The 26,225-nt window shown below is 49.6% G+C and overlaps 1 protein-coding gene across 1 annotated transcript in view; it reads left to right on the top strand.

Annotated features, from left to right (window-relative positions):
• The window catches only part of FAM91A1 (family with sequence similarity 91 member A1), a 1,180,047-nt gene that overhangs the window by 1,047,559 nt on the left and 106,263 nt on the right, over window positions 1-26,225 (top strand). The window lies entirely within an intron of this gene.

Genomic DNA, 26,225 nt, shown 5'->3' on the forward strand with positions numbered 1-26,225 from the left:
GCCATGGCAGCGGAGGGCGCCTTCAGCGATGGCAGCGACGCCGTACTTTCGGACGGCGAGGGCATTACGGCGTCGAAAGACTGCCGAGCGCAGGTCCCCGACCTCGGAAGGTTGTCCGGCAGGGCGGCTATGGGGAAGACCCCCGGCGACGCAAGCGCTACACACCCTACACACACTAAGCACACTAAGTCCAACCGAACCTCGACGACGTCGACTTCTCGGAAAGAGGCACAGATAGAACGGTCCGACTCGGTGTCCTCTGGGCGCTCTCGATCGAGATCGCCGCATGACGCAAGGCAATCATCCACTCTTGCCAAGAGTGCCTCGCTCCCTAGAATAACGGAAGTTCGATCGTCGGAAGACGAAGACGACTTCCACCCCCAGGCCGCGCTCCAGGAGACCGAGGCCGCAGTTAACACCAGCGAGGCCCCACGCTCGAAACAAGGTACCTCTCCCGACCCTCGACGCCAGGCGTCGAAAGTCTCTGGGGCCTCCAAGGGGCAGGGAAAACATTTTTCCACGCACGGGGAGGGGGGGAAACAGCGGAAAGCACAGCCTTCCACTCCTGTAAGACCATCCCTCCACCCTAAGCAACCAGACAAACATAAATCTACTGGGACATCAACATCCAGCAAGGCTACCCTTGATAAGTCCTCTAAGTTGCCTACTAAAGCCATACCCTGTTCCAAAGAATGGTCCAGTGAAAACATAGACAGGGTCATGTCAAGGATGTCTTCCTTAGCTGATTTTTATGACAAAAACCCAGAACATTTCCTTTCGTATGACCCTCAAGGGGCCACACCCTCAGGCTCCTCTGATCCTATCCCCCTAAGTAAAAAGGCCCGGTTCGAAAGACCTGAACCCTTCGAGGTGCAGCCTTACTCTACTCCATACTCTACTCCACACCCCAGATACCAAGGACAGCCTTTCCCTGAAGGGGACCAGGAGTTTACAATTATGGAGGAACAAACCGGGAATGAATACTATGCGGATGATGAGGACCTGGAGGTGGTAGAAGACGAGCAGGAAATTTACAGAGTAGATTCCCCGGTAGAAAGCGAAGCCCCAGTTACCGACTCGCCAGTTGATAACCAGCCCCTCCTTAATGAAGTTCTCGCTCGCGCGGCAGAACATTTTCACATCGACACCCACGGTGTACAGGAGGAAAGGGACTTCGCAGAAGAGTTGGTGGGAGAGAGGAGGCCGGTCGCTCAGACCATCCCTATCCTTAAATCCATCCAACGTAGAATAGATCCATCCCTGGTGAATCCTAACCTCACCAGAGCCGTCAACCCCAGAGTCGAAAAACTTTTTCGGGCAGCCCAGTCTGACCCTCTTTATATAAGAGGACAGCTTAAACCAGACTCCCTAGTGGTTACCAACACTCGGAAGAGGGCTGGGACACCCTTATCGTCATCAGAAGCTCCTCCCGACAAGGAGAGCAAAAGACTGTACGGGTTTGGCAGGAAGGTAGCCTCAACGTCCGCCTACCAAGCAAGGATTGCAAACTCCACCACCCTGTTGGCAAGTTACAACTGCCATCAATGGGAAGAGGTCGCGGCGCTCATAGCCTCTGCTCCTGAACCGTTAAAGGGCCAGTTGGCTCGGATCTCGGCAGAAGGGAGAGCCGTGTCTGGTTGCATATTAAAAGCAACTTTCGACGCCGCGGACAACGCAGGAAGATTGATAGCAGAAGGTACTGTTATCAAGAGACATGCGTGGTTACGGCAGTCGGGGTTCAAAACAGAAACCCAGGCTTCATTAATAGACAAGCCGGTGGAACCCGATCTATTGTTTGGGAAAGCGGTCGAAGACGCACTTAAGAATGCCAAGGACGAGTACGAGACTCTCAAATCCCTTGGCCAGCTTACCAACAAACCCCCTAACCAGAGGGGGAACAGTAATTTTCGTCGCCCACGCGGCCAAAATTCACAAAGAGGCAACTATGCCCAAGGACAGGGTACACAATGGAACAACAACCAGCAGTCTACCCAGAGTTACGGCAGGGGTAACAAGAGAGGTCGTGGAAGAGGCAGAGGCAGCCCCAACAAGGGAGGTGGCACGCCTCCACCAAAGCAGTGACGCTCAGTTCAGGGTCCCTTCTCACGCAACCCCAGTAGGGGGACGCATTTCCAACTTCACCCAGGCTTGGGAAGGGATCACCTCAGACAGATGGGTGCTGTCAACAGTGTCCACAGGATATTGTATAGAATTACTGCAGCGTCCCCGGAACCACCCTCCACGACAAAGAGTACACTCCTTAGAACATCAGAAGATCCTTCTCGAGGAGATCGCCATTCTGCTAGAAAAGGACGCGATAGAACTCGTCCCAGGACACCAGGTAAACAAGGGTATCTATTCAACTTACTTCCTTGTGCCAAAGAAAGATTTAACAATGCGCCCAGTATTGGACTTACGGCCTGCCAACAAGTATGTCAAGCCCCAAAAATTCCGTATGACCACGCTACAAGAGGTAATCCCCCTCCTAAAAAAGGGGGATTACATGGCAACCTTGGATATGAAAGATGCTTATTTTCATATTTCCATGCTCCCAGCCCACAGAAAATACTTGTGCTTCAAGGTGGACAGTCGCCACTACCAATTCAAGGTACTGCCCTTCGGGATAGCTTCAGCACCAAGGGTATTCACCAAGGTACTGGCGGTGGCAGCTGCACACCTACGCAGGGAGGCAATCCCAGTGTACCCTTATCTGGACGACTGGCTCATAACGGGGGAAACCCCAGGAATTTGCAGGTCAAACATTCAGAGGACTATCGACCTCCTCCACGAATTAGGCTTCTCTATCAACGAGAAGAAGTCAAGTCTGGTGCCAAGCACCTCAAAACAGTTCCTAGGAGCAATCCTAGATTCTCAGAAAGGGTTGACCTTCCCTTCGGAAGAGAGAATTCGGAATATACTACTGCAAATTCCACATTATCAGTCAGGTCAACAAATAAAGGTACGCAAAGCAATGCGGTTACTGGGCATGATGGCGTCATGCATTTACCTGGTCCCCCACGCGCGTCTGTGCATGCGTCCCATGCAGGAATGGTTGGCGAAACAGTGGTCTCAGGCAAGTGGTCAGTGGGACGATCTAGTGGTCGTTTCGCCAACACTCGTACAGAGCTTACACTGGTGGACAAGAGAGAATCTCGCAAGGGGAAAACCCTTTTACGATCCCGAAGTACAGGCAGTGGTGACTACAGATGCATGCCTGACTGGGTGGGGAGCTCACCATCTCCACCACACAGCTCAGGGTCTCTGGTCTCACTCAGTAGCCAAGAACCACATCAACCTGCTAGAGCTTCTGGCAGTATTCCGAGCGCTTCGGGCGTTCGAGCCCCATCTGCTAAACTTGTCAGTGCAGATCCGGACGGACAGCACGACAGCCATGTTCTATCTGAACAAACAAGGAGGGACTCGTTCGCCAAATCTGTCCAAGCTTGCCCAGAAAATCTGGATATGGGCACTCAGACGGAACATCTTCCTGTCATCACAACATGTTCCAGGGGAGCTCAATTCCCTAGCGGATGCCCTAAGCAGAGACTCCCTCCCAGAGGAACACGAATGGGTCCTTCACAGAGATATCGTAGAAGATCTCTTCTCTCAGTGGGGTTTCCCCACTATAGACCTATTCGCCACAAGCGAAAACAAACAATGCCCAGGATTTGCATCCAGGTTCCCCCTGCCAGACTCCCAAGGGAACGCCCTGTGGATGAACTGGTCAGGGATGTTTGCGTACGCTTTTCCACCAACTCCTCTCATCAGGAAGGTGGTGTACAAGATGAACAAGGAATCGATGACGCTCATCCTAGTTGCTCCCATGTGGGCGAGACAACCATGGTTTCCACACCTACGCAGGATGGCGGTGTGCGAGCCCATCAAACTCCCAGCCTGGTACAACCTCCTGTCCCAGCAACAAGGTCAAACAGTGCACCAGGAACCCAACTCAATGAACCTGGCAGCATGGCTCCTGAGGTCATAGAGTTTGGCCATCTCAATTTACCACAGAGGTGTATGGACATCCTAAAAGAATCCAAGAAACCAAACACAAGGCACTGTTATTTTGACAAGTGGAAGAGATTCGTTATTTGGTGCCAGAATAAACAAATCAACCCAGTTGATTGCACTCCTTCCAACGTTGTAACATACATGCTCCACCTGCTGGACGCAGGTTTGGTTTTTAACTCTCTGAAAGTACACCTGGCAGCCCTCTCGGCTTACACCACATCCCATAACAAAGTATCGTGGTGGAAAGTACCAGTAGTTAAAGCCTTCATGGAAGGAGTAAAGAGACTTCACCCTCCTATTTCGAACCCACCGCCAGGATGGGACCTCAATGTGGTGCTAGCTAAGCTCATGGGCCCCCCTTTCGAACCCATGCATAAAAGTAGTCTCAAACACCTGACTTATAAAACGGCCTTCTTAGTAGCCATTACCTCTATAAGAAGGGTCAGTGAAATTCAGGCTCTGTCAGTGCAGGATCCTTTCTTTACTATCCACAAAGACAGACTGGTTTTACGCACACACCCTAGGTTCTCACCTAAATATATATCTAAATTCCATGTAAACCAGTCCATCGAGCTTCCGGCTTTCTTCCAGAACCCGCAAAGCTCAGCTGAGGTGAAACGACACACCCTTGATGTGCGTAGGGCGGTCCTCTACTATGTGAATAAAACCAGACCGCTAAGGAAAACAGATCAACTGTTTGTCTCCGTAGCTACAGGCAGAGAGGGGGATCGCGTCTCTAAGGGCGCGATCTCTAAGTGGATTATCAACTGTATACAGCTGTGTTACTCTCTTTCTGAAAAAACTCTGCCTTTTACGCCAAGGGCCCATTCTACTAGAGGCATTGGGGCCACTCTGGCTTTCATTGCAAATGTTCCCCTCGACACCATTTGCAAAGCAGCTACTTGGAGCTCTATTCACACTTTTACTCAGCATTACTGCATTGACACTCATTCCAAGACAGATACACAAGTGGGACAAGCGGTTCTAAGACACCTGTTTGCTCATGACCCTTCTCACATCCCACCTCCTTCTTCGGGTACTGCTCGCTAATCTATGCACAGCATGTGATCTAAGCAGATTCCACAAGCCTCAGAAGGGATACATTACTCACCGTAATCGTATTTCTGATGCTTGTATCTGCTTAGATTCACATGCGACCCACCCTTCCTCCCCTCCGAGAGAAGGCGCATGATTGCTTGTAGTCTTACCTTTCTGTCTATCTGCTTGGATTATCTGTACTCACGCTACTCCTCATGCTTCCTCATGTCAGAAAAAATAAAATCTGAGGATCCTAGATGCGTGAGGGATCTTGGGTACAGTGGACGTCACACTAGGGATAGGATTACTGGCACGCCTGTGTCGACGCCCATTTTCGAGTGTCGAAAAACAAACTGTAATACTCCGCAGCTTCCACTAGATGTCGGCCTATGCACAGCATGTGAATCTAAGCAGATACAAGCATCAGAAATACGATTACGGTGAGTAATGTATCCCATATATCAGCCCTCTAGCCTCTTTTCCTTGTAGTTGGTGAGCAGGTGCAAGTCGATCTAGGTCACGTGGTCTACGCCCCACCCACCTTCTTAGCCCTGCCGATTTCTTTTTTGTTCTTAACTCTTAGATCAAGGGCGTCTTTCGCCCAGGTGTCCGAAGCGAAAGGCAGACGAAGAAAATGGCAATTCATGTTTGTACCCGTTTGAACAGGAGGACCCAGGACCAGAACCCTGCTCCTCTTAACATCGGGTAGGCCCCCTGAATAAGTGTTTACCCCCTCTCTCCCAACAGCCTATTCCGACAGACACCACTCATCGCCAACCACACCACTCACCAGCAACATCATGCACCCCGCGCCACAGCAACCTCAACCATGTCACCATACATCCCATCACCACTCCATCATCCACCATTACATGAAAATTGATGCTCACAAATGTCTGCTCAGCAATTAACCATGCAGATGACATTGCTGACCCCATCACGCACATTACTTGGATGTCATCTTCATTACTGAGACCTTGATGACATCCACCTAAGTCCTAGATGTCCTCACCCCCAATGGCTACAGAATTCTACAAGACTTTCCCAAACAAGATCAGCAGAGGCCTTGCTATCTTTCACAAGGCATTATGGCCATGCACCTAACTGGATGTCGCCACCTTTTTTTTTCTTTTAAAACCTATCTACCACCTCCCGCTCTCCCCAATGGACACCGTCACTTTTCTTCTCCAGCTTGGTTTCTGGCATGGATTTCACTGTCCTCTGGGTCATACTGCCCCCATCCAATGACAATCCTCTCCCCAAGCTCCGCCTCTGGCAACCATCTTCAGATTTGTACTGCACGCTTCAGTGTTGGGAGTACTTGAGTTGCTCTCCAAGCTATTTTGTACTTTTTTCCAAATTGTTTCACAGAAAAGTTCTATTTTTGTTCCATCGGAGCCAGTGTGCTCTTATTGTCATGAATCACCGATTCCACCCCTTCTGGACAACTTGGTCCCTGAAACACCGTAGTATTGCATCAATTTGTACTTCCAACATGGCCGACGCTGTGGGGAAACACACGGTCTAGCTTCCTAGTACTGTCTGTTGCTTCCCTGAAAAGAAACAGGCCCCCGTGGCTCGGTGCGTCTCAACGCTAAGCCTGTCCGTGCTCTTCGTTCTGGCAAGTTGTTTTCCTGGTTCCTTCCCCTCGTCCCGCTATCCCTATTCCTTTGGGTTTGTATGCGGTTAAATCTTTCCCCATCCTTCCTGGTGTATTTGTTCCGTGCCACTCCTCGCTATCTCCGCTCTCACTGAGCCGTACGAGCAGCTTCTGAACTTCCTGGACTCTGTTTCCCTCCTGGTTTGCTACTCTGCCCTTCCTGGAATCCTTCCTGGGACACTAAACGCTCCGGGCCATCATATCCTTCCTCTGCAGGAGCCCGGAATCACATTTTACCTGCCTACAGACTGGCGTCGGAGGAGACACGCCCATTCCTGTATAAGACCCAAACTTCCATAAAGAAGGAGAAACCTGCAAATACAACAAAGAAAGCGTCAAGAAACATACAGGTGAGCCAAGAATCTGAGGTCTCAGAGTGTGACAGTTTGAGACGCCCACAACCGAACATTGAACCCAACATGGAGACTGCTCTACAGGACCTCATGAGAGGAATGCAGGAGTTATCCACAGAGGTCCAAAACCACAGGGCTGAGAATGCAGCTTTAAAGCAACTCAATCTGTCCAGGGACTCGGCATACCAGGAGAGTGCATCACTGGGAGGCATTGTGGACAAATATGATGCAACCCCTAAGGCATTGCGCTCTTTCCTTGGTTCATTTCTGGTACACTTCACGTTTAAGCCCTACTATTTTTCCACGCCCACGGCTAAGGTGGGCTTTGTGATCTCCCACCTTTCTGGCAATGCACTAGCCTGGGCAACACCCCTTGTATCCGAGGCGGACCCTTTACTTGACAACTATGACGGTTTCATAGATGCCTTAAAGACCATGTTTGACCATCCTGAACAGGTGTATTGAGCTCAAGAGAAACTGTTGGAATTTCAACAAGGAAATCAAGATATGCTGTCTTACGTAACTTGTTTCAAACAACTGGCCAAGGATGCTGACTGGACCCCTGAAGCATGCTTTACCTTGTTTTGACATGGGTTAAATGAGGAGATCAAAGATGAATTGGCTAGAGTGGCCCGTCCAGGATCCTTCCAGGCCCTTTTAGATGTGTCCTTGTAAATCGATTTTAGGATACAAGAAAGAAAAGCAGAGAAGAGAAAGACACGGAATCCTCCACAGAAACCCTCATCTGAATATCCTAGTCCCAAAGAGCCAGCTACATCAAAATCCACAGAACCTGAACCCATGCAACTGGGTTCCTTACAGGGACCTATCACTTCCCAAGAAAGGACTCGTATCAACAGCAGACTGTGTATGTATTGTGCCTCTGACAAACACCTTGTAAGAAACTGCCCAATAGCCCCTCCAAGACGTTCGGGAAATGCCAGCTCCCGATCCTGAACAGAGCCCAGCTTCGGGAGACTGGTTCTTGCTCCGAATCATCTCTTTCCTTGGACTCACTTCCAAAGAACTCCTTGGTGGTACTCCAGGTATGCCTGTCTACAGCCGACAAGGAAACCTATTCCGTCCTGGCCTTGGTGGATCGTGGAGCCATGGGCATCTTCCTGGATGACGAGTGGGCTTTGAAACATCAAATCCCGAGAGAATCCAAAGGCGTCATCCAGGCGGTAGAAGGGATAGATGAGAAACCACTATCATCAGGACCCATAACTCAAAAAACCACAGAACATTTGCTTTCCATACGCAATCACCAGGGGTTGCTACAATTTGATATTATAAAAGCAGCACATTACCCAATGGTTCTGAGCATGCCCTGGCTGCAGAGACATAACCCATACATCAACTGGGCTGCTGGATCTTTATTCCTGGGATCTGAGTTTTGCCTTTCACATTATCTTTCCCGGAAAAGTCTACACACCATATCCATAGAAAACAGAATCCTGGAACAGCAACTTATTACTGTCCAACATCACTCAAGTACCTGAAATCTACCATCAATTCTGGGATGCGTTTTCAGCGGCCGTTGTCCAGTCCCTACCGACTCACCGAGCTGAGGACTGTGCTATCGACACTGAAGAGGATGCAGTCCTTCCCTTCGGAAGGATGTTCATCCTTTCTGAACTCAAGAAAAAAGCCTTACGAGAATACTTGGATACCAATCTAACCAACGGAACCATTCGTCCTTCCAAATCTCCTGCAGGAGCGTCTCTATTCTTCGTGCCCAAAAAGGACACTAAGGAGCATCGACCATGCCTGGATTACCAAGGTCTTAATCAGTGTACCTTCAAGGACCGATATCCCTTACCACTCATTTCAGACAATCTGGGAGCCTTACGTGGTGCTGTGATTTACATCAAGCTGGACTTACGGGGTGCTTACCATTTGATCCGTATAAAAGAGGGCGATGAATGGAAGACTGCCTTCCGAACTCCTTTTGGACATTTTGAATATCTAGTCATGCCATTTGAACTCGCTAATGCCCCAGCTGTATTCCAGCGCTTTATGGACCGAGTCTTCTCAGACATGTAATTCCTTTTTGTGATCGTCTATTTGGATGACATATTGATTTACTCCAACAACCCGGCCTTACATCAGGAACATGTTACCTTGGTTTTGCAACGTTTACGAGACCATCATCTACTGGCCAAACCCGAGAAATGCATATTTCATGTGTCTACAGTCTGTTATCTGGGATTCGTGCTGATTCCCTAAGGAGTGGCAATGGATCCAGCCAAGGTATTAGCCATTCTTTCCTGGCCCGCTCCAAACTCGGTTTAACAAGTCCAGTCATTTCTGGGACTTGATAACTTCTATAGGAAGTTCATTCCGCCATTTTCATCCATTGTGCAACCTATTGTTTCTTTACTAAAGAAAGACACTCCCTTTAGTTGGTCAACAGTTCAAGAAGCCGCCTTTCAAGAGTTAAAGCACAAGTTCACTCAAGGACCCATCCTGGTTCAACCAGACACAACCAAGCCCTTCCTTGTAGACACAGATGCCTCGGAGTATGCAATCGGGGCAGTGTTAAAACAAGAATCCTGGGATAATCAAAAACAGCCCATTGCCTATTTGTCTCGGACGTTGCACCCTAGTGAGACACATTATTCGGTCCTGGAAAAAGAACTGCTTGCCATTTGACAAGCCTTTGTGGAATGGCGCCATCTCCTCTTGGGTGCCAAACACCCAGTACTGGTACGGACTGATCATCAGAATCTGCAGGTCCTACAATCGATGGAATGTAGAAACAGCTGTCAAGCCCGTTGGGCCTTTTTCTTCACCCAATACCAGTTCCGCATTCAGCATGTACCCGGGACATTCAATATAATTGCCGATGCACTATCCAGATGACCAGATTATGTACCTAAGAAGCACGCACCTTTCCCAAGATGTTCCCAAACACGGTTTTCATAGCCCAGGCCAACACGTTTTTGGACAACATACATGCTGAGACCCCGACTTCGGACCTCTGGAAGGAATACTCTGAAACCAATCACTGGTCCCTGTTTGCCAAGGATGGCTACCTCTTCAAAGACAAGAATTTGGTTGTTCCTACTCAGATCACAAGAACCAAGATAATGAACCTTAGTCATGACACTTATCATTCTGGGCATTGTGGTATTAAGGCCACCCTTCAAACCATTCAGAGACATTTTTGGCGGCCTAGGATGTTCGAAGATGTAAGATCGTACATACGGGCATGTGCAGTTTGCAATCAGAACAGGTCCGATAACAGGAAACCAGCATGATTACTCTATCAAACAGACCTGCCATTCCGACCATGGGAGGTGATAGCCACAGATTTTATCGTGGATCTCCCTCCTTCAAAGGTCATTCCACCATTATGTTTACCATCTACCTGTTTTCCCACGTGGCCCACTTTACTCCTCTGTTCAAGCTGCCTTCGACACAAGAAATGGCAGGGATTTTTGTGAACCACATCTTTCGGCTACATGGCCTACCTTCCAAAATCATCCCGGATCATGCACCCCAATATATCTCCAGGTTCTGGAAGTACCTATGCCAGCTGTTGGGTATTCAACGTGCCTTATCCTCGGGATACCATCCTCAGACCAATGGCATTACCGAAAACCAAACCCTTCAGCAGTATTTACGATGTTTTGCATCTAAAGTCCAGGACGACTGGTCAGTGTTGATTCCAGTAGCTGAATTTGCCTACAATAACTCCGACCACTCTGCAACCAAGACAAGCCCCTTCTTTTGTAATCAAGGATTCCATCGTCTATTCTGCCCACACGCTTGCCTCATGCCACCCTAGTCCTCTCAGTTGATTCCTGGATAGCTCAATTAGTCTCAGTACACAAGGATGTAAAGGGACATCTAGAAAAGGCCAGGGTGTATGTTAAAAAATATGCAGATGTAAACGGTGACTTGGCCCTATCTATGCCATCGCTGACAGTCTGGCTCTCTTCTCGTCTATTGCCCAAACATCTAAGAACCAACAAACCAGCGGCTCGCTTCTACAGACCATTCACAGTGACGGAAATCATTAACCCGTGGCCCTTCAACTCCGACTACCAGAATCCTGGAAGAGAATTCATCCTGTTTTCCATATTTCCTTATTGAAACCATACCACCAGTCAACCCGGACAGCTCTTCGACCTCCCCTTCTTTTCATCAACAATCCGATCGAATTTGAGGTCTCCAGGATGTGTGACTCGGAGAGTTCATCTTCAATACTCGGTGGAGTGGAAGGGTTATCCACCCAGTGAACGGACATGGGAGCCTGTATCCTAAATCAACGCCTCCCGCCTACTGCAGCGATTTCATCTGACCCATCCAGGCAAACCTGGGGGATCAGAGTTTAGAAGGGGGCATGCTGTCATGAATGACCTATTCCGCCCCTTCTGGACAACTTGGTCCCTCAAACACTAGTATTGCATCAATGTGTACTTCCAACATGGCCAACGCCGTGGGGAAACGCACGGTCTAGCTTCCTAGTACTGTCTGATTCTTTCTTGAAAAAAGACAAGCTCGGCGCGTCTCAACGCTAAGCTTGTCCGTGCTCTTCGTTCTGGCAAGTTGTTTTCCTGGTTCCTTCCCCTCGTCCCGCTATCCCTAATCCTTTGGGTTCGTATGTGGTTAAATCTTTCCCCATCCTTCCTGGTGTATTTGTTCCATCCGGCTCCTCGCTATCTCTGCTGTCACTGCCGTGCAAGCAGCTTCTGAACTTCCTGGAATCTTCGTTTGCCTCCTGGTTTGCTACCCGGCCCTTCGTGGGACACTAAACGCTCCGGCCCATCATATCCTTCCTCGGCAGGAGCCCGGAATCACATCTACACGTTACCTGCCTACAGACTGATGTCGGAGGAGACTCGCCCATTCCTGTACAAGACCTGAACTTCCATAAAGAAGGAGAAACCTGCAAATACAGAAAGAAAGCGTCAAGAAACAAACAGGTGAGCCAAGAGTCTGAGGACTCAGAGTGTGACACCCATCTTCATCGGCCGGCAACTGGTATCCGTTGTCGGAGAAGCTGATCTCCCCTCAAGGGCGATTATTCGTCAAAGTTTCTGGAAGGCTGTCTTGGGCCTACTTCGTGCCCTCCGACCATGACGGAGGAGAAAAATGAGGGAAGGACCCTCTTCAGGCCCTGCACCCAGTGCGCGCTATGGAACGTCTTTGTGGAGGATAAACATCTAAAATGCCTAGACTGCCTGCACCCAGACCACAATGAGGATGGGTGCGAGATATGCCTGGGCTTCTCAAAGAAGTCAAAGAAAGGCAGGTATAGCAGGCTGGCAGCATGGCTCAAGTCGAGCAAGGCCTCTGACCTGTGCTCCGAGCAGGATCATCCCTCAACCAGGACTGGTGGGTCCGAAGAGCAATCTCCCTCTGGGAGGAGGTCAAAGTCCTTTTAGTATGCCCCATCTGTGGGGGTCTGATATAAGGACAAGAACCGCAAGTCCGATTCCACTGGGTTCGCCGCGAATGTGGGTCACAGGTTGGATAGGCTGCAATCACCATCGCTGTCCGCCTCCATAGCCAGCCTGCCATCGAGCTCCTCCTCAAAGAGGAAGTAATCCAACCCGGCCAAGTTACGGGACAAATCAGAAAAGCCAAGGCCGGAGGAAGAGAAGAGGGCTGTGCAGCCCAAGCAGGCTCAACCGGCACAGCCAAAGACCTTGTCAACCACTTTGTCGACATCTTCTTTGACGACCGCTGCAACGGTAGGTGCCGACCCGACAAGGGTGGTTCCTACGGCACAGAGACTATCCCTGCTTCTGAGGCAGGACACAGCCACCGAGACAGCAGCAATGGCTCCGGGCACCCCTGGGGGGTGAAGGGGTACTGGTCTATATCCCGGTTCAAAACCCTCAGGAAGGAAAGGGGGGGGTGGAGAGGAGGCCCAAAAGCAGCCCTCCAAGGTTTAGGTTCAACCAATGGACATCTCATCCATGGATGTCAATACAGTCCACAAGGACGACGGTGGCACACAGCCTAGCACACCATCATAACTCTCGACACCCTAGTGACGGAGATTCGGCAGAGGTTCCCACTGGCACCTGCTGTACCGCAGGCCCCTGACCTTCCTCCGCGTAAGAAGAGGAAGCGTCATCTGACCCCGCTGCATCCGCCTCCTCCACCACGTCGGGACACGACTCCACCACCGGACGCGGATACACACACTGACACTGGTACAGAGACGGCCACGGAAACCGACGAGGATTTCATCCCAGCAAACGACGAATCACTGCACTTAGATGGATCATTCCACTCGATCTCCAGAGCCTCCGAGCTGTTCCAGCTGGTGCTCGAGGAAACCAAGAAAGAGGGCTTGCTATATCAGCGACGGGAATCCAAGAGGAAAACGATCATGAGGGTACCCTTTTTGGACTACATTAGGGAGGAAGGCTTAGCCCTCCTGAAGAACTCATGATGCACGGCTTCAACCAAACGAGACAGGTTGGAAAAGAAATGCAGGGTGCCGGACTCCGCACCCAAGTGCTTGAGGTCACAACCGTCGCCGGTCTCGGTAGTGTCAGCCGCTGCAAGGAAACCTTGGGCCAACCCGGCTTCTGCATCGTCAGTCCCCCCGGACAACGAGGGGAAGAAGATGGACGCCATGGGGAAGAGTGTCACCTACACGGCATCCACGATCAAGGCGACTAATGCTCTGGCTATCTTGTCCCGGTACAAGCTGGGCCCTATCCTCAAATTCCTCCCTGACGACAAGAAAACGGAGGCTCTCGCCCTCTTTCAGGAAGGTGGCAGTGGACATCGCTGACACAGACTTCCGACAGATGGGAAACAGAGTTTGCCTTCGTCGGCAGGGATGGTTGAAGGCCACAAACTTTCACCAGGACGGTAATGCGAAGGTGCTGGACATGCCTTTCGACAGCAAAAATCTATTCGGGAAGACGATCGACGAATCCCTTCAAGCCCTAAAGACAGACACAGAGACGGCACATTCCTTGGCATACAACAAACTATGTTACTTATATCAGTGTCATGCGCCCTTGTCGTGGAGAAGAAAAGGAAGACCAAACAATGCCTCTTATTCTCCAAATTGTAAGGTATGAATTTTTAATTGTACCTGGATTCAAGGCGTGCCCTTTGTGATTACACGTGTTTCGACATCTGCGTCTTTTTCAAATCAGGGCTAGTCACGTTGCATTAACAAAATTATCATTATCATTGCAAAAACGAAAAAATGGATGAGCAATAATTGTATACACATTCCAAATAAAACATAACAATTGCATGCATACATGTTAAAGGATGGTCGTTGAGGGAGGGGAAAGGGTGGGATTATTAGGGATGGTTGACAAAGAGAAAATGCAACAAACAATGAAAGTAAACGTAAAAAAGAAAAACATAAAAAAGTAATTGGTTAATGTATAATGTCCCGTTGCACTTTTTTAAAAAAAAAGTTCAATCCTTAAACAACCCAAAAAAGTGGGTGGTGTGTTTCTTCTTACCTAGTAAGGTTGATTCAAGGTTCATGTGTTGGTAGTTTGAGTTAGGTAGTCGTGGGTTAAATCCCTAAAATAAAAACATCATGTGGCCCATTAATGAGCTGCCTTCCTTACAATTAGTGAAGTGCACTTTAACAGTGAATAGAGCGAGCTATAGATTGTTTAAAGAATATAATAATATAATTTCCCGGGCGACTTTAATTATAAACTCAACGTTGTGAACTTACAAACTGTGCTAATCTGTTGAAGTTTATTTGTGAAAAAGAGCGTTAGACCGGGTCTTCATATCCATCAACCAGGGTCATACAAATTGTAATTGCACGCCATGTGTGCGAGTGTTTAACATAGTTACTTGAAGCTAATGTTGCACTAGCACTCGTGCTTATCGTTCTTGAACATTAAACATTATCGATCGTGCCACCATGTTTTTAACAAGTGCAATCGCATTATGTGAAATAACCCCCCCTGCGGGAGCCCCTCCTGCACGCTTACCTGTGTCAGCATGTTCCGTATCAAAGAGTCCCCGTTCGCTCTGTGCTATTTTACTGTTATTATTGCGGCCATGGAAACTGGTCGGCTAAGTCCTACTTTAGTTTTCACTATGTTTGTCTAGTTCGTTTGTTTTTAGTGTTAGACTGTTAATATTACATATGTTGTTAAGGGCTTCCTTATGTATTAGATGAATTTAGAAAATTATACTACAACTGAACTACAAATATATATTTCATGTTGTATGTTATTACCAATGCATCTCTGGTAGTCCTTTTATAGTTTCTAAACTTAGTTTTAGAAACTATAAAAGGACTACCAGAGATGCTCGGCCATCAGCTTTGTTTTTTGCATTTTTAACATTTAATACCAAAATTGATAATAACATACAACATGAAATATATATTTGTAGTTCAGAAAAATTGTAGTGTCCGAATATGGCATTTAATTGGAAACGTTAACAAATTGTGATTCGATCCAGACAGCAATTTATAATTGCTTTCTAATTTTCTAAATTCACAGGTAAGTGTGCTGGTGGGGCTCCCGCAGGGGGGCTTATTTCACATAATGCGACCGCACGTGTTAAACACGTGGTGGCACGATCGATAGTGTTTAATGTTCAAGAACGATAAGCACGAGTGCTAGCGCAACGTTAGCTTCAAGTAACTATGTTAAATACTTGCACACATGGCGTGCAATTACAATTTGTATGACCCTGGTTGATTGATATGAAGACTCAGTCTAAAGCTCTTTTTCACAAATAAACTTCAACAGATTAGCACAGTTTGTAAGTTCACAACGTTGAGTTTATAATAAAAGTCGCCCGGGAAATTATATTATTATATTTGTTAAACAATCTATAGCTCGCTCTATTCACTGTTAAAGTGCACTTCACTAATTGTAAGGAAGGTAGCTCATTAATGGGCCACATGATGTTTTATTTTAGGGATTTAACCCATGACTACCTAACTCAAACTACCAACACATGAACCTTGAATCAACCTTACTAGGTAAGAAGAAACACACCACCCACTTCTTTTGGTTAGGGATTGATTTTTTTTTTTTTTTGAAAAGTGCAACGGGACATTATTCATTAACTAATTACTTTCTTATGTTTTTCTTTTTTACGTTTACTTTCGTTATCTGTTGCATTTTCTCTTTGTCAACCATCCCTAACAATCCCACCCTTTCCCCTCCCTCAACGGCCATCCTTTAACATGTATGCATGCATTGTTATGTTTTATTTGGAATGTGTATACAATTATTGCTCATCCATTTTTTCGTTTTTTCAATGATAATGATAATTTTGTTAATGTAACGTGACTAGCCCTGATTTGAAAAAGACACAGATGTCGAAACAGGTGTAATCACAAAGGGCACGCCTTGAATCCATGTACAATTAAAAATTCATAGCTTACAATTTGGAGAATAAGAGGCATTGTTTGGTCTTCCTTTTCTTCTCCACGACAAGGGCCCATGACACTAGTATAAGTAACATAGTTTGTTGTATTCTGAATTCAAACGGAGTAAGGGAGCCAAGAAAACTCCGTTGTTACACAGTCATGCGACCGTGACTTGACAGTCAGCAAGTATTCAAGAAAGGGTGCTGAGGTCCACCTGGAAGGGAACCCAACAAAATAGGCTCCTCACACACAAAAGGATAACATTCCTTGGCACTCTACAGCAGCATCGCTTGTTGACTTTTCACTCCTCCATGGGAAAATCGAGCAGGTCATGCATGCGATACGCCACATCATACAGACATCCTCCCTGATCCTCCACGCAGGAAACCTCCAGGAGTCACTCCAAGGCCTACGGTAGCAGAGGTCGGCGTTGGTGTCACCCACAGGGCAGGGCGCCCAAGCATGCCTGAACTGGCCAAGATTTTGGGCCCCCATTTGTGCACCCTGGTGAGAGGCCGGCTGGTGAGGTTCGTAAGCGAGCGAATGGAAGATCATCACCGACAAGATGGGTGCTGGATGCTCTTGCCCAGAGGCACACCTGGGAGTTCCAACGCAGATTCCCTCCTAGTCCATTGGTTGTCATGGCCACAGGCCCAACAATGCAGAAACCACGCCATCTGGTGATGGGGCAAGGGGTAACGTATCTCCTTCTTTTCCCTTTGGGATGTTTCGACACAGGGGGCCCGTCTGGACTATGTCCTGGCGCCTTTGGCGCCAGGCTCATGAATGAATACAATTTGAAACGTTTATTTAATGCAGGAGTGCTTTATTTATATTCACTGGAATTCTCCTCTTGCACACTGTTCGGGTGTGTCTATTTACAAACTGGAAGGCACGTGCAGAATCCAAGAGAGGCTGGTAGTGGAGACTGAAAAGCATGTGTAGTATCTAGGTAGGGTAGGGTGTGGCAGGCAGGCAGGCCAGAACTAATGGGTGTGGCCAAGAACTAGACTATATAAACTCACCTATCCCTCAGACAAGCGCTTTGCGTTACTTTGCACCTCCGTGCAACGTGACGCTCAACCGCCACCTGACCCAGCTAACTTACCTCGCGGGAACCTGCTGTTAGGGAGAATTCTCTGTTAAGGCTAATTTCCCAAACCTAGTGAGTCCCCCAGCAGCTTTGCTGGATTTCTGGGGTTTATTTTTTTCTCCTGCTAAGAGTGAGACTCTTTCTCCCACTCTTAGACATGATTTGAGATATCCTTTGACTTTGTGATGTGTTTTATGGACTATAGGGTCTTTTACTCCATAGGGTTTCATGTGGTTTTTGGTAAGTGTGTTACACAGCACCCTGAGTGCAGTAACACAGGGGTGTCATAGTGACCCCCAAACATAGACTCCATACCCTGATACTGACTACTGTCTCCCAGGACATGTAAAGTCACCATTGACTTTACTAGTCTTAAATTGGGAACAGAACCAGTACAAACCATCATATTGTGGAAGTACTGATAGAGGTAATTAGATTGCCCCTGGGTCTGTTTTTTTTCGAGGGGGCACTGTGCAGTCCCCCCTCGTCGAGTTTCTGGCTGGTGGCAGTGGTTACCACGCAGAATATTCCTTAAGAATATTTACTATGGGATTTTCCCATTCATTTTAAACGCACCACTTTTTGGTGCAATGTTAAAGATACCGCTGGGTTATTTATTTAATATTTATTCCCCGATTAGGTCTTTTCGCCAGGAATCGGTTTTAAAATGGCGTTTGTGTTCGCCTCTGTAACTCCAACCCAAGTCGAGCCCTTTGTTCCACTTTTTGGCGGGCTTCTACACAGAAGCCTCCAAAAGTGGTGCCACTCTGTCTGGGTATACAGGATGTGTGGGAGGGGGGTTTAGGCACCCTGGACTGAGTTGCCTCAGCAACTCAAGTCGCACTCTTGTGTGATTGGCCCAGTGGTGAGCCGCCCGGCTCACCACTTAGCATGTTTGAGTGACAGCTAGGACTGATGAATGGGGGTTTTCTGCATAAAAGCAGGGCTTTGGGGACTGGGACTTCAGACGTCGCCACAGGACCAAAGCATCCGAAGAGGGAGAAGCTGAGCCGACCTGCAACGACGACACCACCGGTGGAGCCCTGCTGAACCGACTCACCACTTCTTCCAACGACAGAGGAGATCTTCATCCCGAAGAGTCTTCTTCCTTTGACTGGTGGGGATAACCAGTTTGTCCGCCTTTTCGCCTTCCCGGATCATCTCCTGGCCGCCTTGCCTGTGCCAAGCACCTCGGCAACCGGGATACCACGTTTTACCAGTACCGCGAATAAAAGGGTAGTACCTTTTAACCGGAGAACTCTGCGGCTGGTTTCTTCCCTGGCAGTGCAACGACCTTCAGCTTTCCTCCACGTTGAGATCTTCTCTTCCTCTGGACGACACCGCGTCCACTGCCAGGAACAACTGCCCCCGCTGGAGGATTCTCTCCACTTTCAAGGTACTGTGTCCGCCTGGCCTCCCTCGCAACGGTCTGTGTGGGGTGTCTCGTAAATCCTCATTTTACCACTTGGGTTGGCCCTAAGCTGGCTAACTGAACTTTTCTGAGCTGAACTGATTCCTTTTTAAACTCTCTGCAAGACTTTCCAAGCCTTTTAAATTGTGTGATCTTGGGTGCATTGGTGTTCTACTTTCTCCAAGAGGGGAGTCTGGCCTCTGAACTTTTTGCTCACACGTAGACTTTGACTTTCCTGCCTTGCTGAGTGCTTCTAAAGTATTGTGTTGTGTGCTGTTCCTAATTTCTGCCTTTTCCCTCCCTTTTTCTTAACTTATAGGAGTGCCATCTTTAGTTAAGCGCTCACCTCGGTCTGGAAATAAGTGGTGTTAACTAAGACTTGTCTAATAAGGAATAATGGATGTATATATATTAATAGTGACTGTGTTTTTGAACTTGCTTACAATAATAGTGCTAGAGTGTTTCTAAGTGTGTCTTTAAATGAATAATTATATACTTGATACCAAAGCTCTGGTCAGTGTTTGCCTGTGCTACTGTATTTTGGTACCTATCTTGTATACCCTATATACTGTCTAACTCTTCTTGAGAGAAGTCTGGCTGCTCAGCCACAGCTACCAGGTAAATCTGGGTGGTAAAGACTGCTACCAATTGGGTTTACTGCCAACACCTGTAGTCTTAAACCTTTTGCAGTGGTCCCTAAGGGAACTGCACAGGTTTCTGCCTAACACCTGCAACAGCTGCAACCTTACCTGGACTCTGGTGCTCATTAGCCTGGCAGCATCCCATCTTCTTGGCGGATTCTGAATCCAACGCCGCAGCAACCGCACTTCTGCTCCCGAAACCAAAGACCTGAAACGAGAAAGAAGATAAGACAAGGTTGGAATAATTAAAAACACCAGACCCAGGGTTGCGCCTCGCGCACCCATAAAGATTGCTTACCAGCTGCCGGACCTTCACTGCTCCGCTCCTTCGTACCGCTGGCTCCATTTCGATCACTGCAGCTACCGCCAGAACCGCTACAACACCTGCAAAGGAAGAGAGAGCAGAGAAAGAGACATTACATGCAGAATGGACTTTAAGTTAAGAACAAACTTTACCAATTCAATTGTGAAAGTTGGAAGACAAGCAGGCAAGTGGAAACAAGGGAAACACCAGCTAGAGAAGTAGATGAGTCGCAGCTGGCCTGGAGTTCCACAGCACAGGACCAGTGAAGGAACTCGGTCCCCTTCAAGCACCCCTGCCAGAACCAGTTCATCATCATTCAGCAGGTGAGCCTTCCAGAATAGCACAACCCCAGGGGAGCCACATCAAGGGAGAAGAGGTCGGGAGAAGGGATTAGAACCACAGCCTGCATATCCTCACAATCCCACTTTATATTCACGCATGAACCGCGCTGCTCATCACCGCAGTTCCCATTTAGGCGCAGAGGAGAAGTTTCCTCCCTGGGAGGGCTGCAACCGTGCCCCAACATATCTGCAGAGACTTGGTGAGCGTAACACCTGTTCCCCGTCAGGAGCAACACATTCCACAGTTCCTGGAAGAAGTGCGTGTCATGTTACGGAAAGGTGCGATAGAGCTAGTTCCCCAGCGGCTGCGGAGCTCCGGAGTCTATTCCAGATACTTTCTGGTCAGAAAGAAGACCGGGGGTTGGAGACCCATCCGGGACCTGCACCGACTAAACAAGTACTTGAAATCCCAAAACTTCTGGGTGGTCACGTTGCAACACGTGGTCGGCCAACTAGAGGAAGGCGATTTCTTGACGTCGTTGGAACTTGAGGATGCGTACTTCCATATCCCCATCCACAGGAATCATCTGAAGTCCCTATGCTTCGCGGTACAAGGACAACACTACCAGTTGAAGGCCTTACCTTTCAACCTAAAGTCGACCCCAAGGGTGTTAACAAAACGCATTGCCCTGGTGGCAGCCCACCTGCGTCTGTAGGGCATACACGTATACCGTACCTGGACAATTGGCTGATAAGAGCCGGCTCCCGGTAACTGGCCGACTAGCACACAAAGGAGACCTTCCGGCTACTGATGGAGCTGGGGATCTCTGTGAACTATCCAAAGTCCTGCTTCACGCCATCGCAGAACGTGCTGTTCCTCAGTGCCAGACTCAACACTGTGGCTTGCCTGGCGTCAGAGGGAAGCCTTGCAGCCATTCACGGGAACGTACAGTGGCTGTCGTTGCCAAAGACGGCCACAGTTCGGGCCATCAAGTCTTTGCTGGGCATGATATCCTGCATTTACCTCGTACGTCTCTGCAGGTTGCAGATGCGACCCCCTACAGGAATTCTTGGATGCAAGTTGGATACAAGTGTCTGGGAATTTTGAAGACGAAATCCCCCTCAACAAGGAGTTCCGGCAAGTGATAGGGTGGTGGGGGGGCGCTCCTACATCGCCCAGGGGATGGGATTCAAAACGCTGCCATATCAGGAGACGGTCACCACGGACACCTGGAAAGTTGGGGAAGTCACACCAGACGTCTACATGCCAGAGGTCTGTGTCTTCCGGAGGAGAAGGATCTGCACATAACCTCCTGAAGTTACGGGCAGTGTTCTGGGCCCTCAAGTCTTTCCTACCGTCTTTGAAGGGCAAGGTGGTGAGGATCTTCACGGACAACACCACCACCATGTTCTACATCAGGAAACAAGGGGCACTTGATCCCCAGCGCTCTGCAAGGAAGCTCAGGGCTTGTGGTATTAGGCCATTGGACAGGGGATGTTCCTTGTCCCGTTCCACCTAGCAGGCGTCAAGAACACCATTGCCGACTCCCTCAGCAGGGAGCTGCGCTCCTGCCACGAGTGGGTACTTTGTCAGAATCAGGTGGCCCGTCTGTTCGTCAAATGGGGAAGACCTCTGATCAATCTTTTTGCCAGAGCGGCAAACTCAAAATGCCAGAGGTTTTCCAGGAGGCTCCACCATCCGAGGAGCATGGAGGACGCATTCTCCTTTCTGTGGGAAGGTCTGTTTCTGTACACCTTGCCCCATTTTCTCCCCCTGCTATGTGTGATCAACACACTCGGTGTCGGTGCAAGGTGACACTCATCGCCCCAGCATGGCCGAGGCAGATTTGGTATCCGGACCTGCTCAGCCTGTCAGTGTCGCCTCCAGTCAAGTTGCCTGTACTTCCGGGTCTGCTCACCGGGGAGGGAGACACAATCCTTATCACGACCCAGGATCTCTGAACCTGAAGGCATGGCTCCTGCAGCCTTAGGGTTTGGAGGTTATGAGTTGTCAGCGGACTGGCGGGAGGTCCTCCCCAAAGCCGGGGCGTCGTCGACTCTAAAGTGCTACGGCCATAAGTGGAAGCGTCTTGCTACGTTTTGCCGGTCACAGAAGATAACCCCTCTCAGGGTCACGGCTCCACAGATTCTTCGATACTTGCTGTCCTTGGCAAAAGTAGGGCTGGCTCACGCATCCGTTAAGGTACCACTGGCAGCCATCTCACACTATACCAGATCCCCAGGAAGATCTTTGATGTGTCCCGGCAACGGGAAGTCAACGTGGTCCTGACGAGACTCATGGGGGCACCTTTTGAACCTATGCATCAAGCCGCACTGAAGTTTCTCTCATGGAAGATGGCATTCCTTGTGGCCATCACCTCAGCCAGACGTGTGGGTGAGATCCAGGCCCTATCCTGCAAGCTGCCCTATCTGACTTTTCACAAATCAAGGGTTGTATTGCTTATGTCCTCCACTTTCATGTCGAAGTTTCCATCGGAATTCCACCTCAACAAGCCTTTGGTGTTGCCTTTTGTCTTTCGGAACCCTTCGTTGCCGGCGAAGAGTGCCTTTCATTCGCTGCATGTTGCTCGTGCCTTGAAGTTCAACGTGAAATGTACAAAGAGTTTTCGGAAGACTTCTCAATTGTTGGTCAACTTTGGACCTGTGAACTACGGTAAGGCCTTGTCCAAGGCTTCCATCGCAAGATGGCTGTCCTGCTACAGCTCGACATCTGCAGCGCTGCAACGTGGAGGTCCACGCATACCTTCACAAAGTTCTACTGCGTCGACAGGGATTCCAGGACTGAGTCCAGAGTCGGCCAGGCAGTGCTACGCAACCTGTTCACTTGAGGTGATTCTGTTCCAGGGGTAAGTGTTAATTGCTTCTGTTGAGCCTTGCCACCTCCTGTGGTTGTGTAATGTGTACTGCTGTGTATTCGTTATTCATGAGCATGTGAATCCATACCAGACCCCATGACGGAGAAGGTTTAAGTTACTTACCTGTAACTATTGTTCTCCAGCATGGGTTGTCATGGATTCACATACATACCCTCTCTCCGGTCCCTCTGTTTTTTCTTTTACTGAGGATTCCCAGCCTGGCAACGGGGAATATTCTCAAGCATGTGAATCCATGCCAGAACCATGCTGGAGAGCAATAGTTAAATGTAAGTAACTTAATCCATCTCATCTACGGACCGCCCAAGTGCAACACCTCATTCATCTAATACTTCATAGACTTGGTCTCCACCAGGTCTCTCATGCATGCCGATAACATCTTTCTCGGCGACTTCAACATTCCTGGCAACCCTGCAAGTCAATGAAGGAATATCTCCACTGCCTACTTGACGCACTGAACCTTCGACAGCACACAAAAGAATCAACTCGCAGGAAAGGTATTATCCTCGACCCCCTCCTCTTCTGCTCGACTGGTGGGACCATCTGGCAATCCCCTTTGAAATCAGTCACACCATACATCTCAAGCAAACGCATTGCAAACCAAGCAATCAAGCCTTCAGATCCTTCAAGAATTTCCCAGTGGAGACTCACACAGAAGACCTCACCAAACTCCATCTTTCATAGGCTGATGTACCTCTGTCAAACCAAGACTGCAACTTGCTTTTCCAAGAACTCAACACCACCCTGACAAACAACATCAGCCACCATGCCCCAGTGAAACTGCACACCCTCAAACCTTAAGCACCTTGGTACACTCAACAAACGAGCTATCAGGAAAAAAAGAAAATAATTTGCAAAAATCCTGCAGCACACCAACCTCGCCCTGCTCAAGGAACTCCGTTCTACACACAGGCGATTGATCAACACTGCCAAGGCCAACTACTACCAAAACACCATAGCCAAGGCCAACAATGAAAGCAGAGCTGCCCGTATCCTGCACAATACTGCTGTCTTTTCGGTTCCCAAACTTATAAAAAAGACATACGCTCAGAGAGGGGACTGTACCCGCACCCCCACAAAATCCTGACGAAAATCGGAACGGTTTAGGGTCTCCCCAACCGTCCAGAAGATCCGCCGAAACCGGAGGAGGAGACCGTGTGGCAACGCCGGCGTGAGGGATGTTCCGGACGCGTCACCAAGTGTCTCTGCCGGAGTCACAATCCTCCGCAACGAACCCTTTGTAGTGGGGCTTGCCATCCGAAGCCCCAGGAGCTGAGACCCCAATGGAGCAGCACTTACAGGGAGTCCAGCAAAAGAAGAGGTGAGGACGCACCAAACCCCTCCCCGCGTCTGCGGCCAGCAAACTCCATCAGGCCTGCTGGTCCCTCGACGGAGGGCTAACAGCGAGGGACGCCCAGCCAGAACCAGACTTACCCCCCCTACCCCCCACACGTCACCCTCACACGGGCTCCCCTCCCCGGTGTCCGCCGTGTGCACTGCGTGAAAGCGGCTGGGCGGCCCGGGTCAAGGGGTGCCCGCGGGGGACAACAACCATTGTGGGTGAGGTACGTCCGGGGGAGGCACACGCACCAGACGGCCAGGAGGGGAAAAACTGACCAGCTGGGTCACGGACCGGAGTCTGTGACGGCCTCGCCAGTGGGTTCCTGAATTTGACCACGAAACATGCGGTCAATAGTAATTTACTGAACGTAGCTACAGCGGACTGCACACCGCGACAGATACTTAGCCTGGCGTGGGTCGCCCCGAACAAACCCAAGGGCAGGACAATGCCAGACCACACAGGCACCTGCCATACAGGGCAGGCTACACCAATTTGAGGTGCCCCATTAAGCAGGAACTGCCGCCTGAAGGTTCTGGTGAAACGAGGAGAGGCACAGACAAGACTCTGGCATAGGTAAAACCCCAAACGGCACCGCTACACGCTAGCCTGCCCTGGGGCGACTAGGGGCAGAAACATCTACCAGATCCATAGAGCGTGGGCTCAAAGGGAAGGAGCAGACGACCACTCTGGCGCTCAGGTGACGGACAGGACAAGCCGAGGCCCGGAAGGAGGCAAAAGAGAACAAACAAGGGGAGAGGACCCACACCATACTAATGAGATTGGGTTCACATCCGGAGCAAGGAACCCTTGTAATACTGGGCCCTGGTAAGAACCACACCCCATATGAGGCCAAGTACGGACAGTGCTCAACAAGGTCTGCGACCCCACAAAGGGGCTTTAAAAGAAGGGGTATTGATGGGGCGAGAGTGATCAGGCGGCTGCACGTGTGGAGAAAGGGAGAGGCTCACACGCGGCAGCCACCCACCAATAGCCCACGGGAAGACACCGGAGCACCACGAAACGAAGTGCGGGGGACCACTCTGCGGAATAAGCTCTGGTCCAACGGGACACACCTACACCTAGAGCCGCCACACAGGGCCAGAATGGGGAAAGATCTGCCCCGAAGGGGAACAACACAAAACAAAATCGACAAGTACACAATGAGCACCCCAGCAAAGCTCCCGGGACCAACAAACAGGGTGGAAGAGGAGGCAATGAGTGGGGGCACAGGCAAAATGTTGTCACTCACAGACATCATGGCGGAAATCAGCGACTCTAGAACCTCGGTTGAGACAAAAATAGATGGCCTGGCCTCTGCGGTGTCCTTTTTGAGACAAGACTTAAGGAACCTAACTTCCTGGGTAGGGGAAACAGAACAACAAATATCCGACACCGAGGACACCGTTAAAAACCTGGATGAGGAGACCACCAGGGGGCACGGAGCATGCCAGACGTGTGAAGCTCGCGCTCCTCCACCCCCGCAGGGCCTAGAGTGCTGCTACAATCCCCGGCTGGGATTAAAAAGTGAAGCCGCAGTGAACCCGGGCTTTTGGAGGTTGGCCCCACCGAGACTGCTGACCAGGGGATATATCCCGACATAGACCCGGGCCGAGGTGCCAGGGGAAGGCCCCCTGAGGGACGCTGGCGGCCCTGACCGGCCCGCGGCTGGGATTCCGAGCGTGGTCCATCCAACAGTGACTTCAATCGTATGAGGGACCCCGCTGAGACCTGCGGCACTGAGGACCCCCCCCCCCGCACTCACAGAACGCCCCTGGAAGTCAGGCGGGAGTGCGAGGACCGCAACCCCACCAAGACGAAGATCTGTGGGTGCCCGGTGGTGGTGGGAGGCAC

This window comes from Ambystoma mexicanum, chromosome 5q (genome assembly GCF_040938575.1).
Source record: "Ambystoma mexicanum isolate Mex_15411 chromosome 5q, UKY_AmexF1_1, whole genome shotgun sequence".
In the NCBI taxonomy this organism is placed as follows: domain Eukaryota; kingdom Metazoa; phylum Chordata; class Amphibia; order Caudata; family Ambystomatidae; genus Ambystoma; species Ambystoma mexicanum.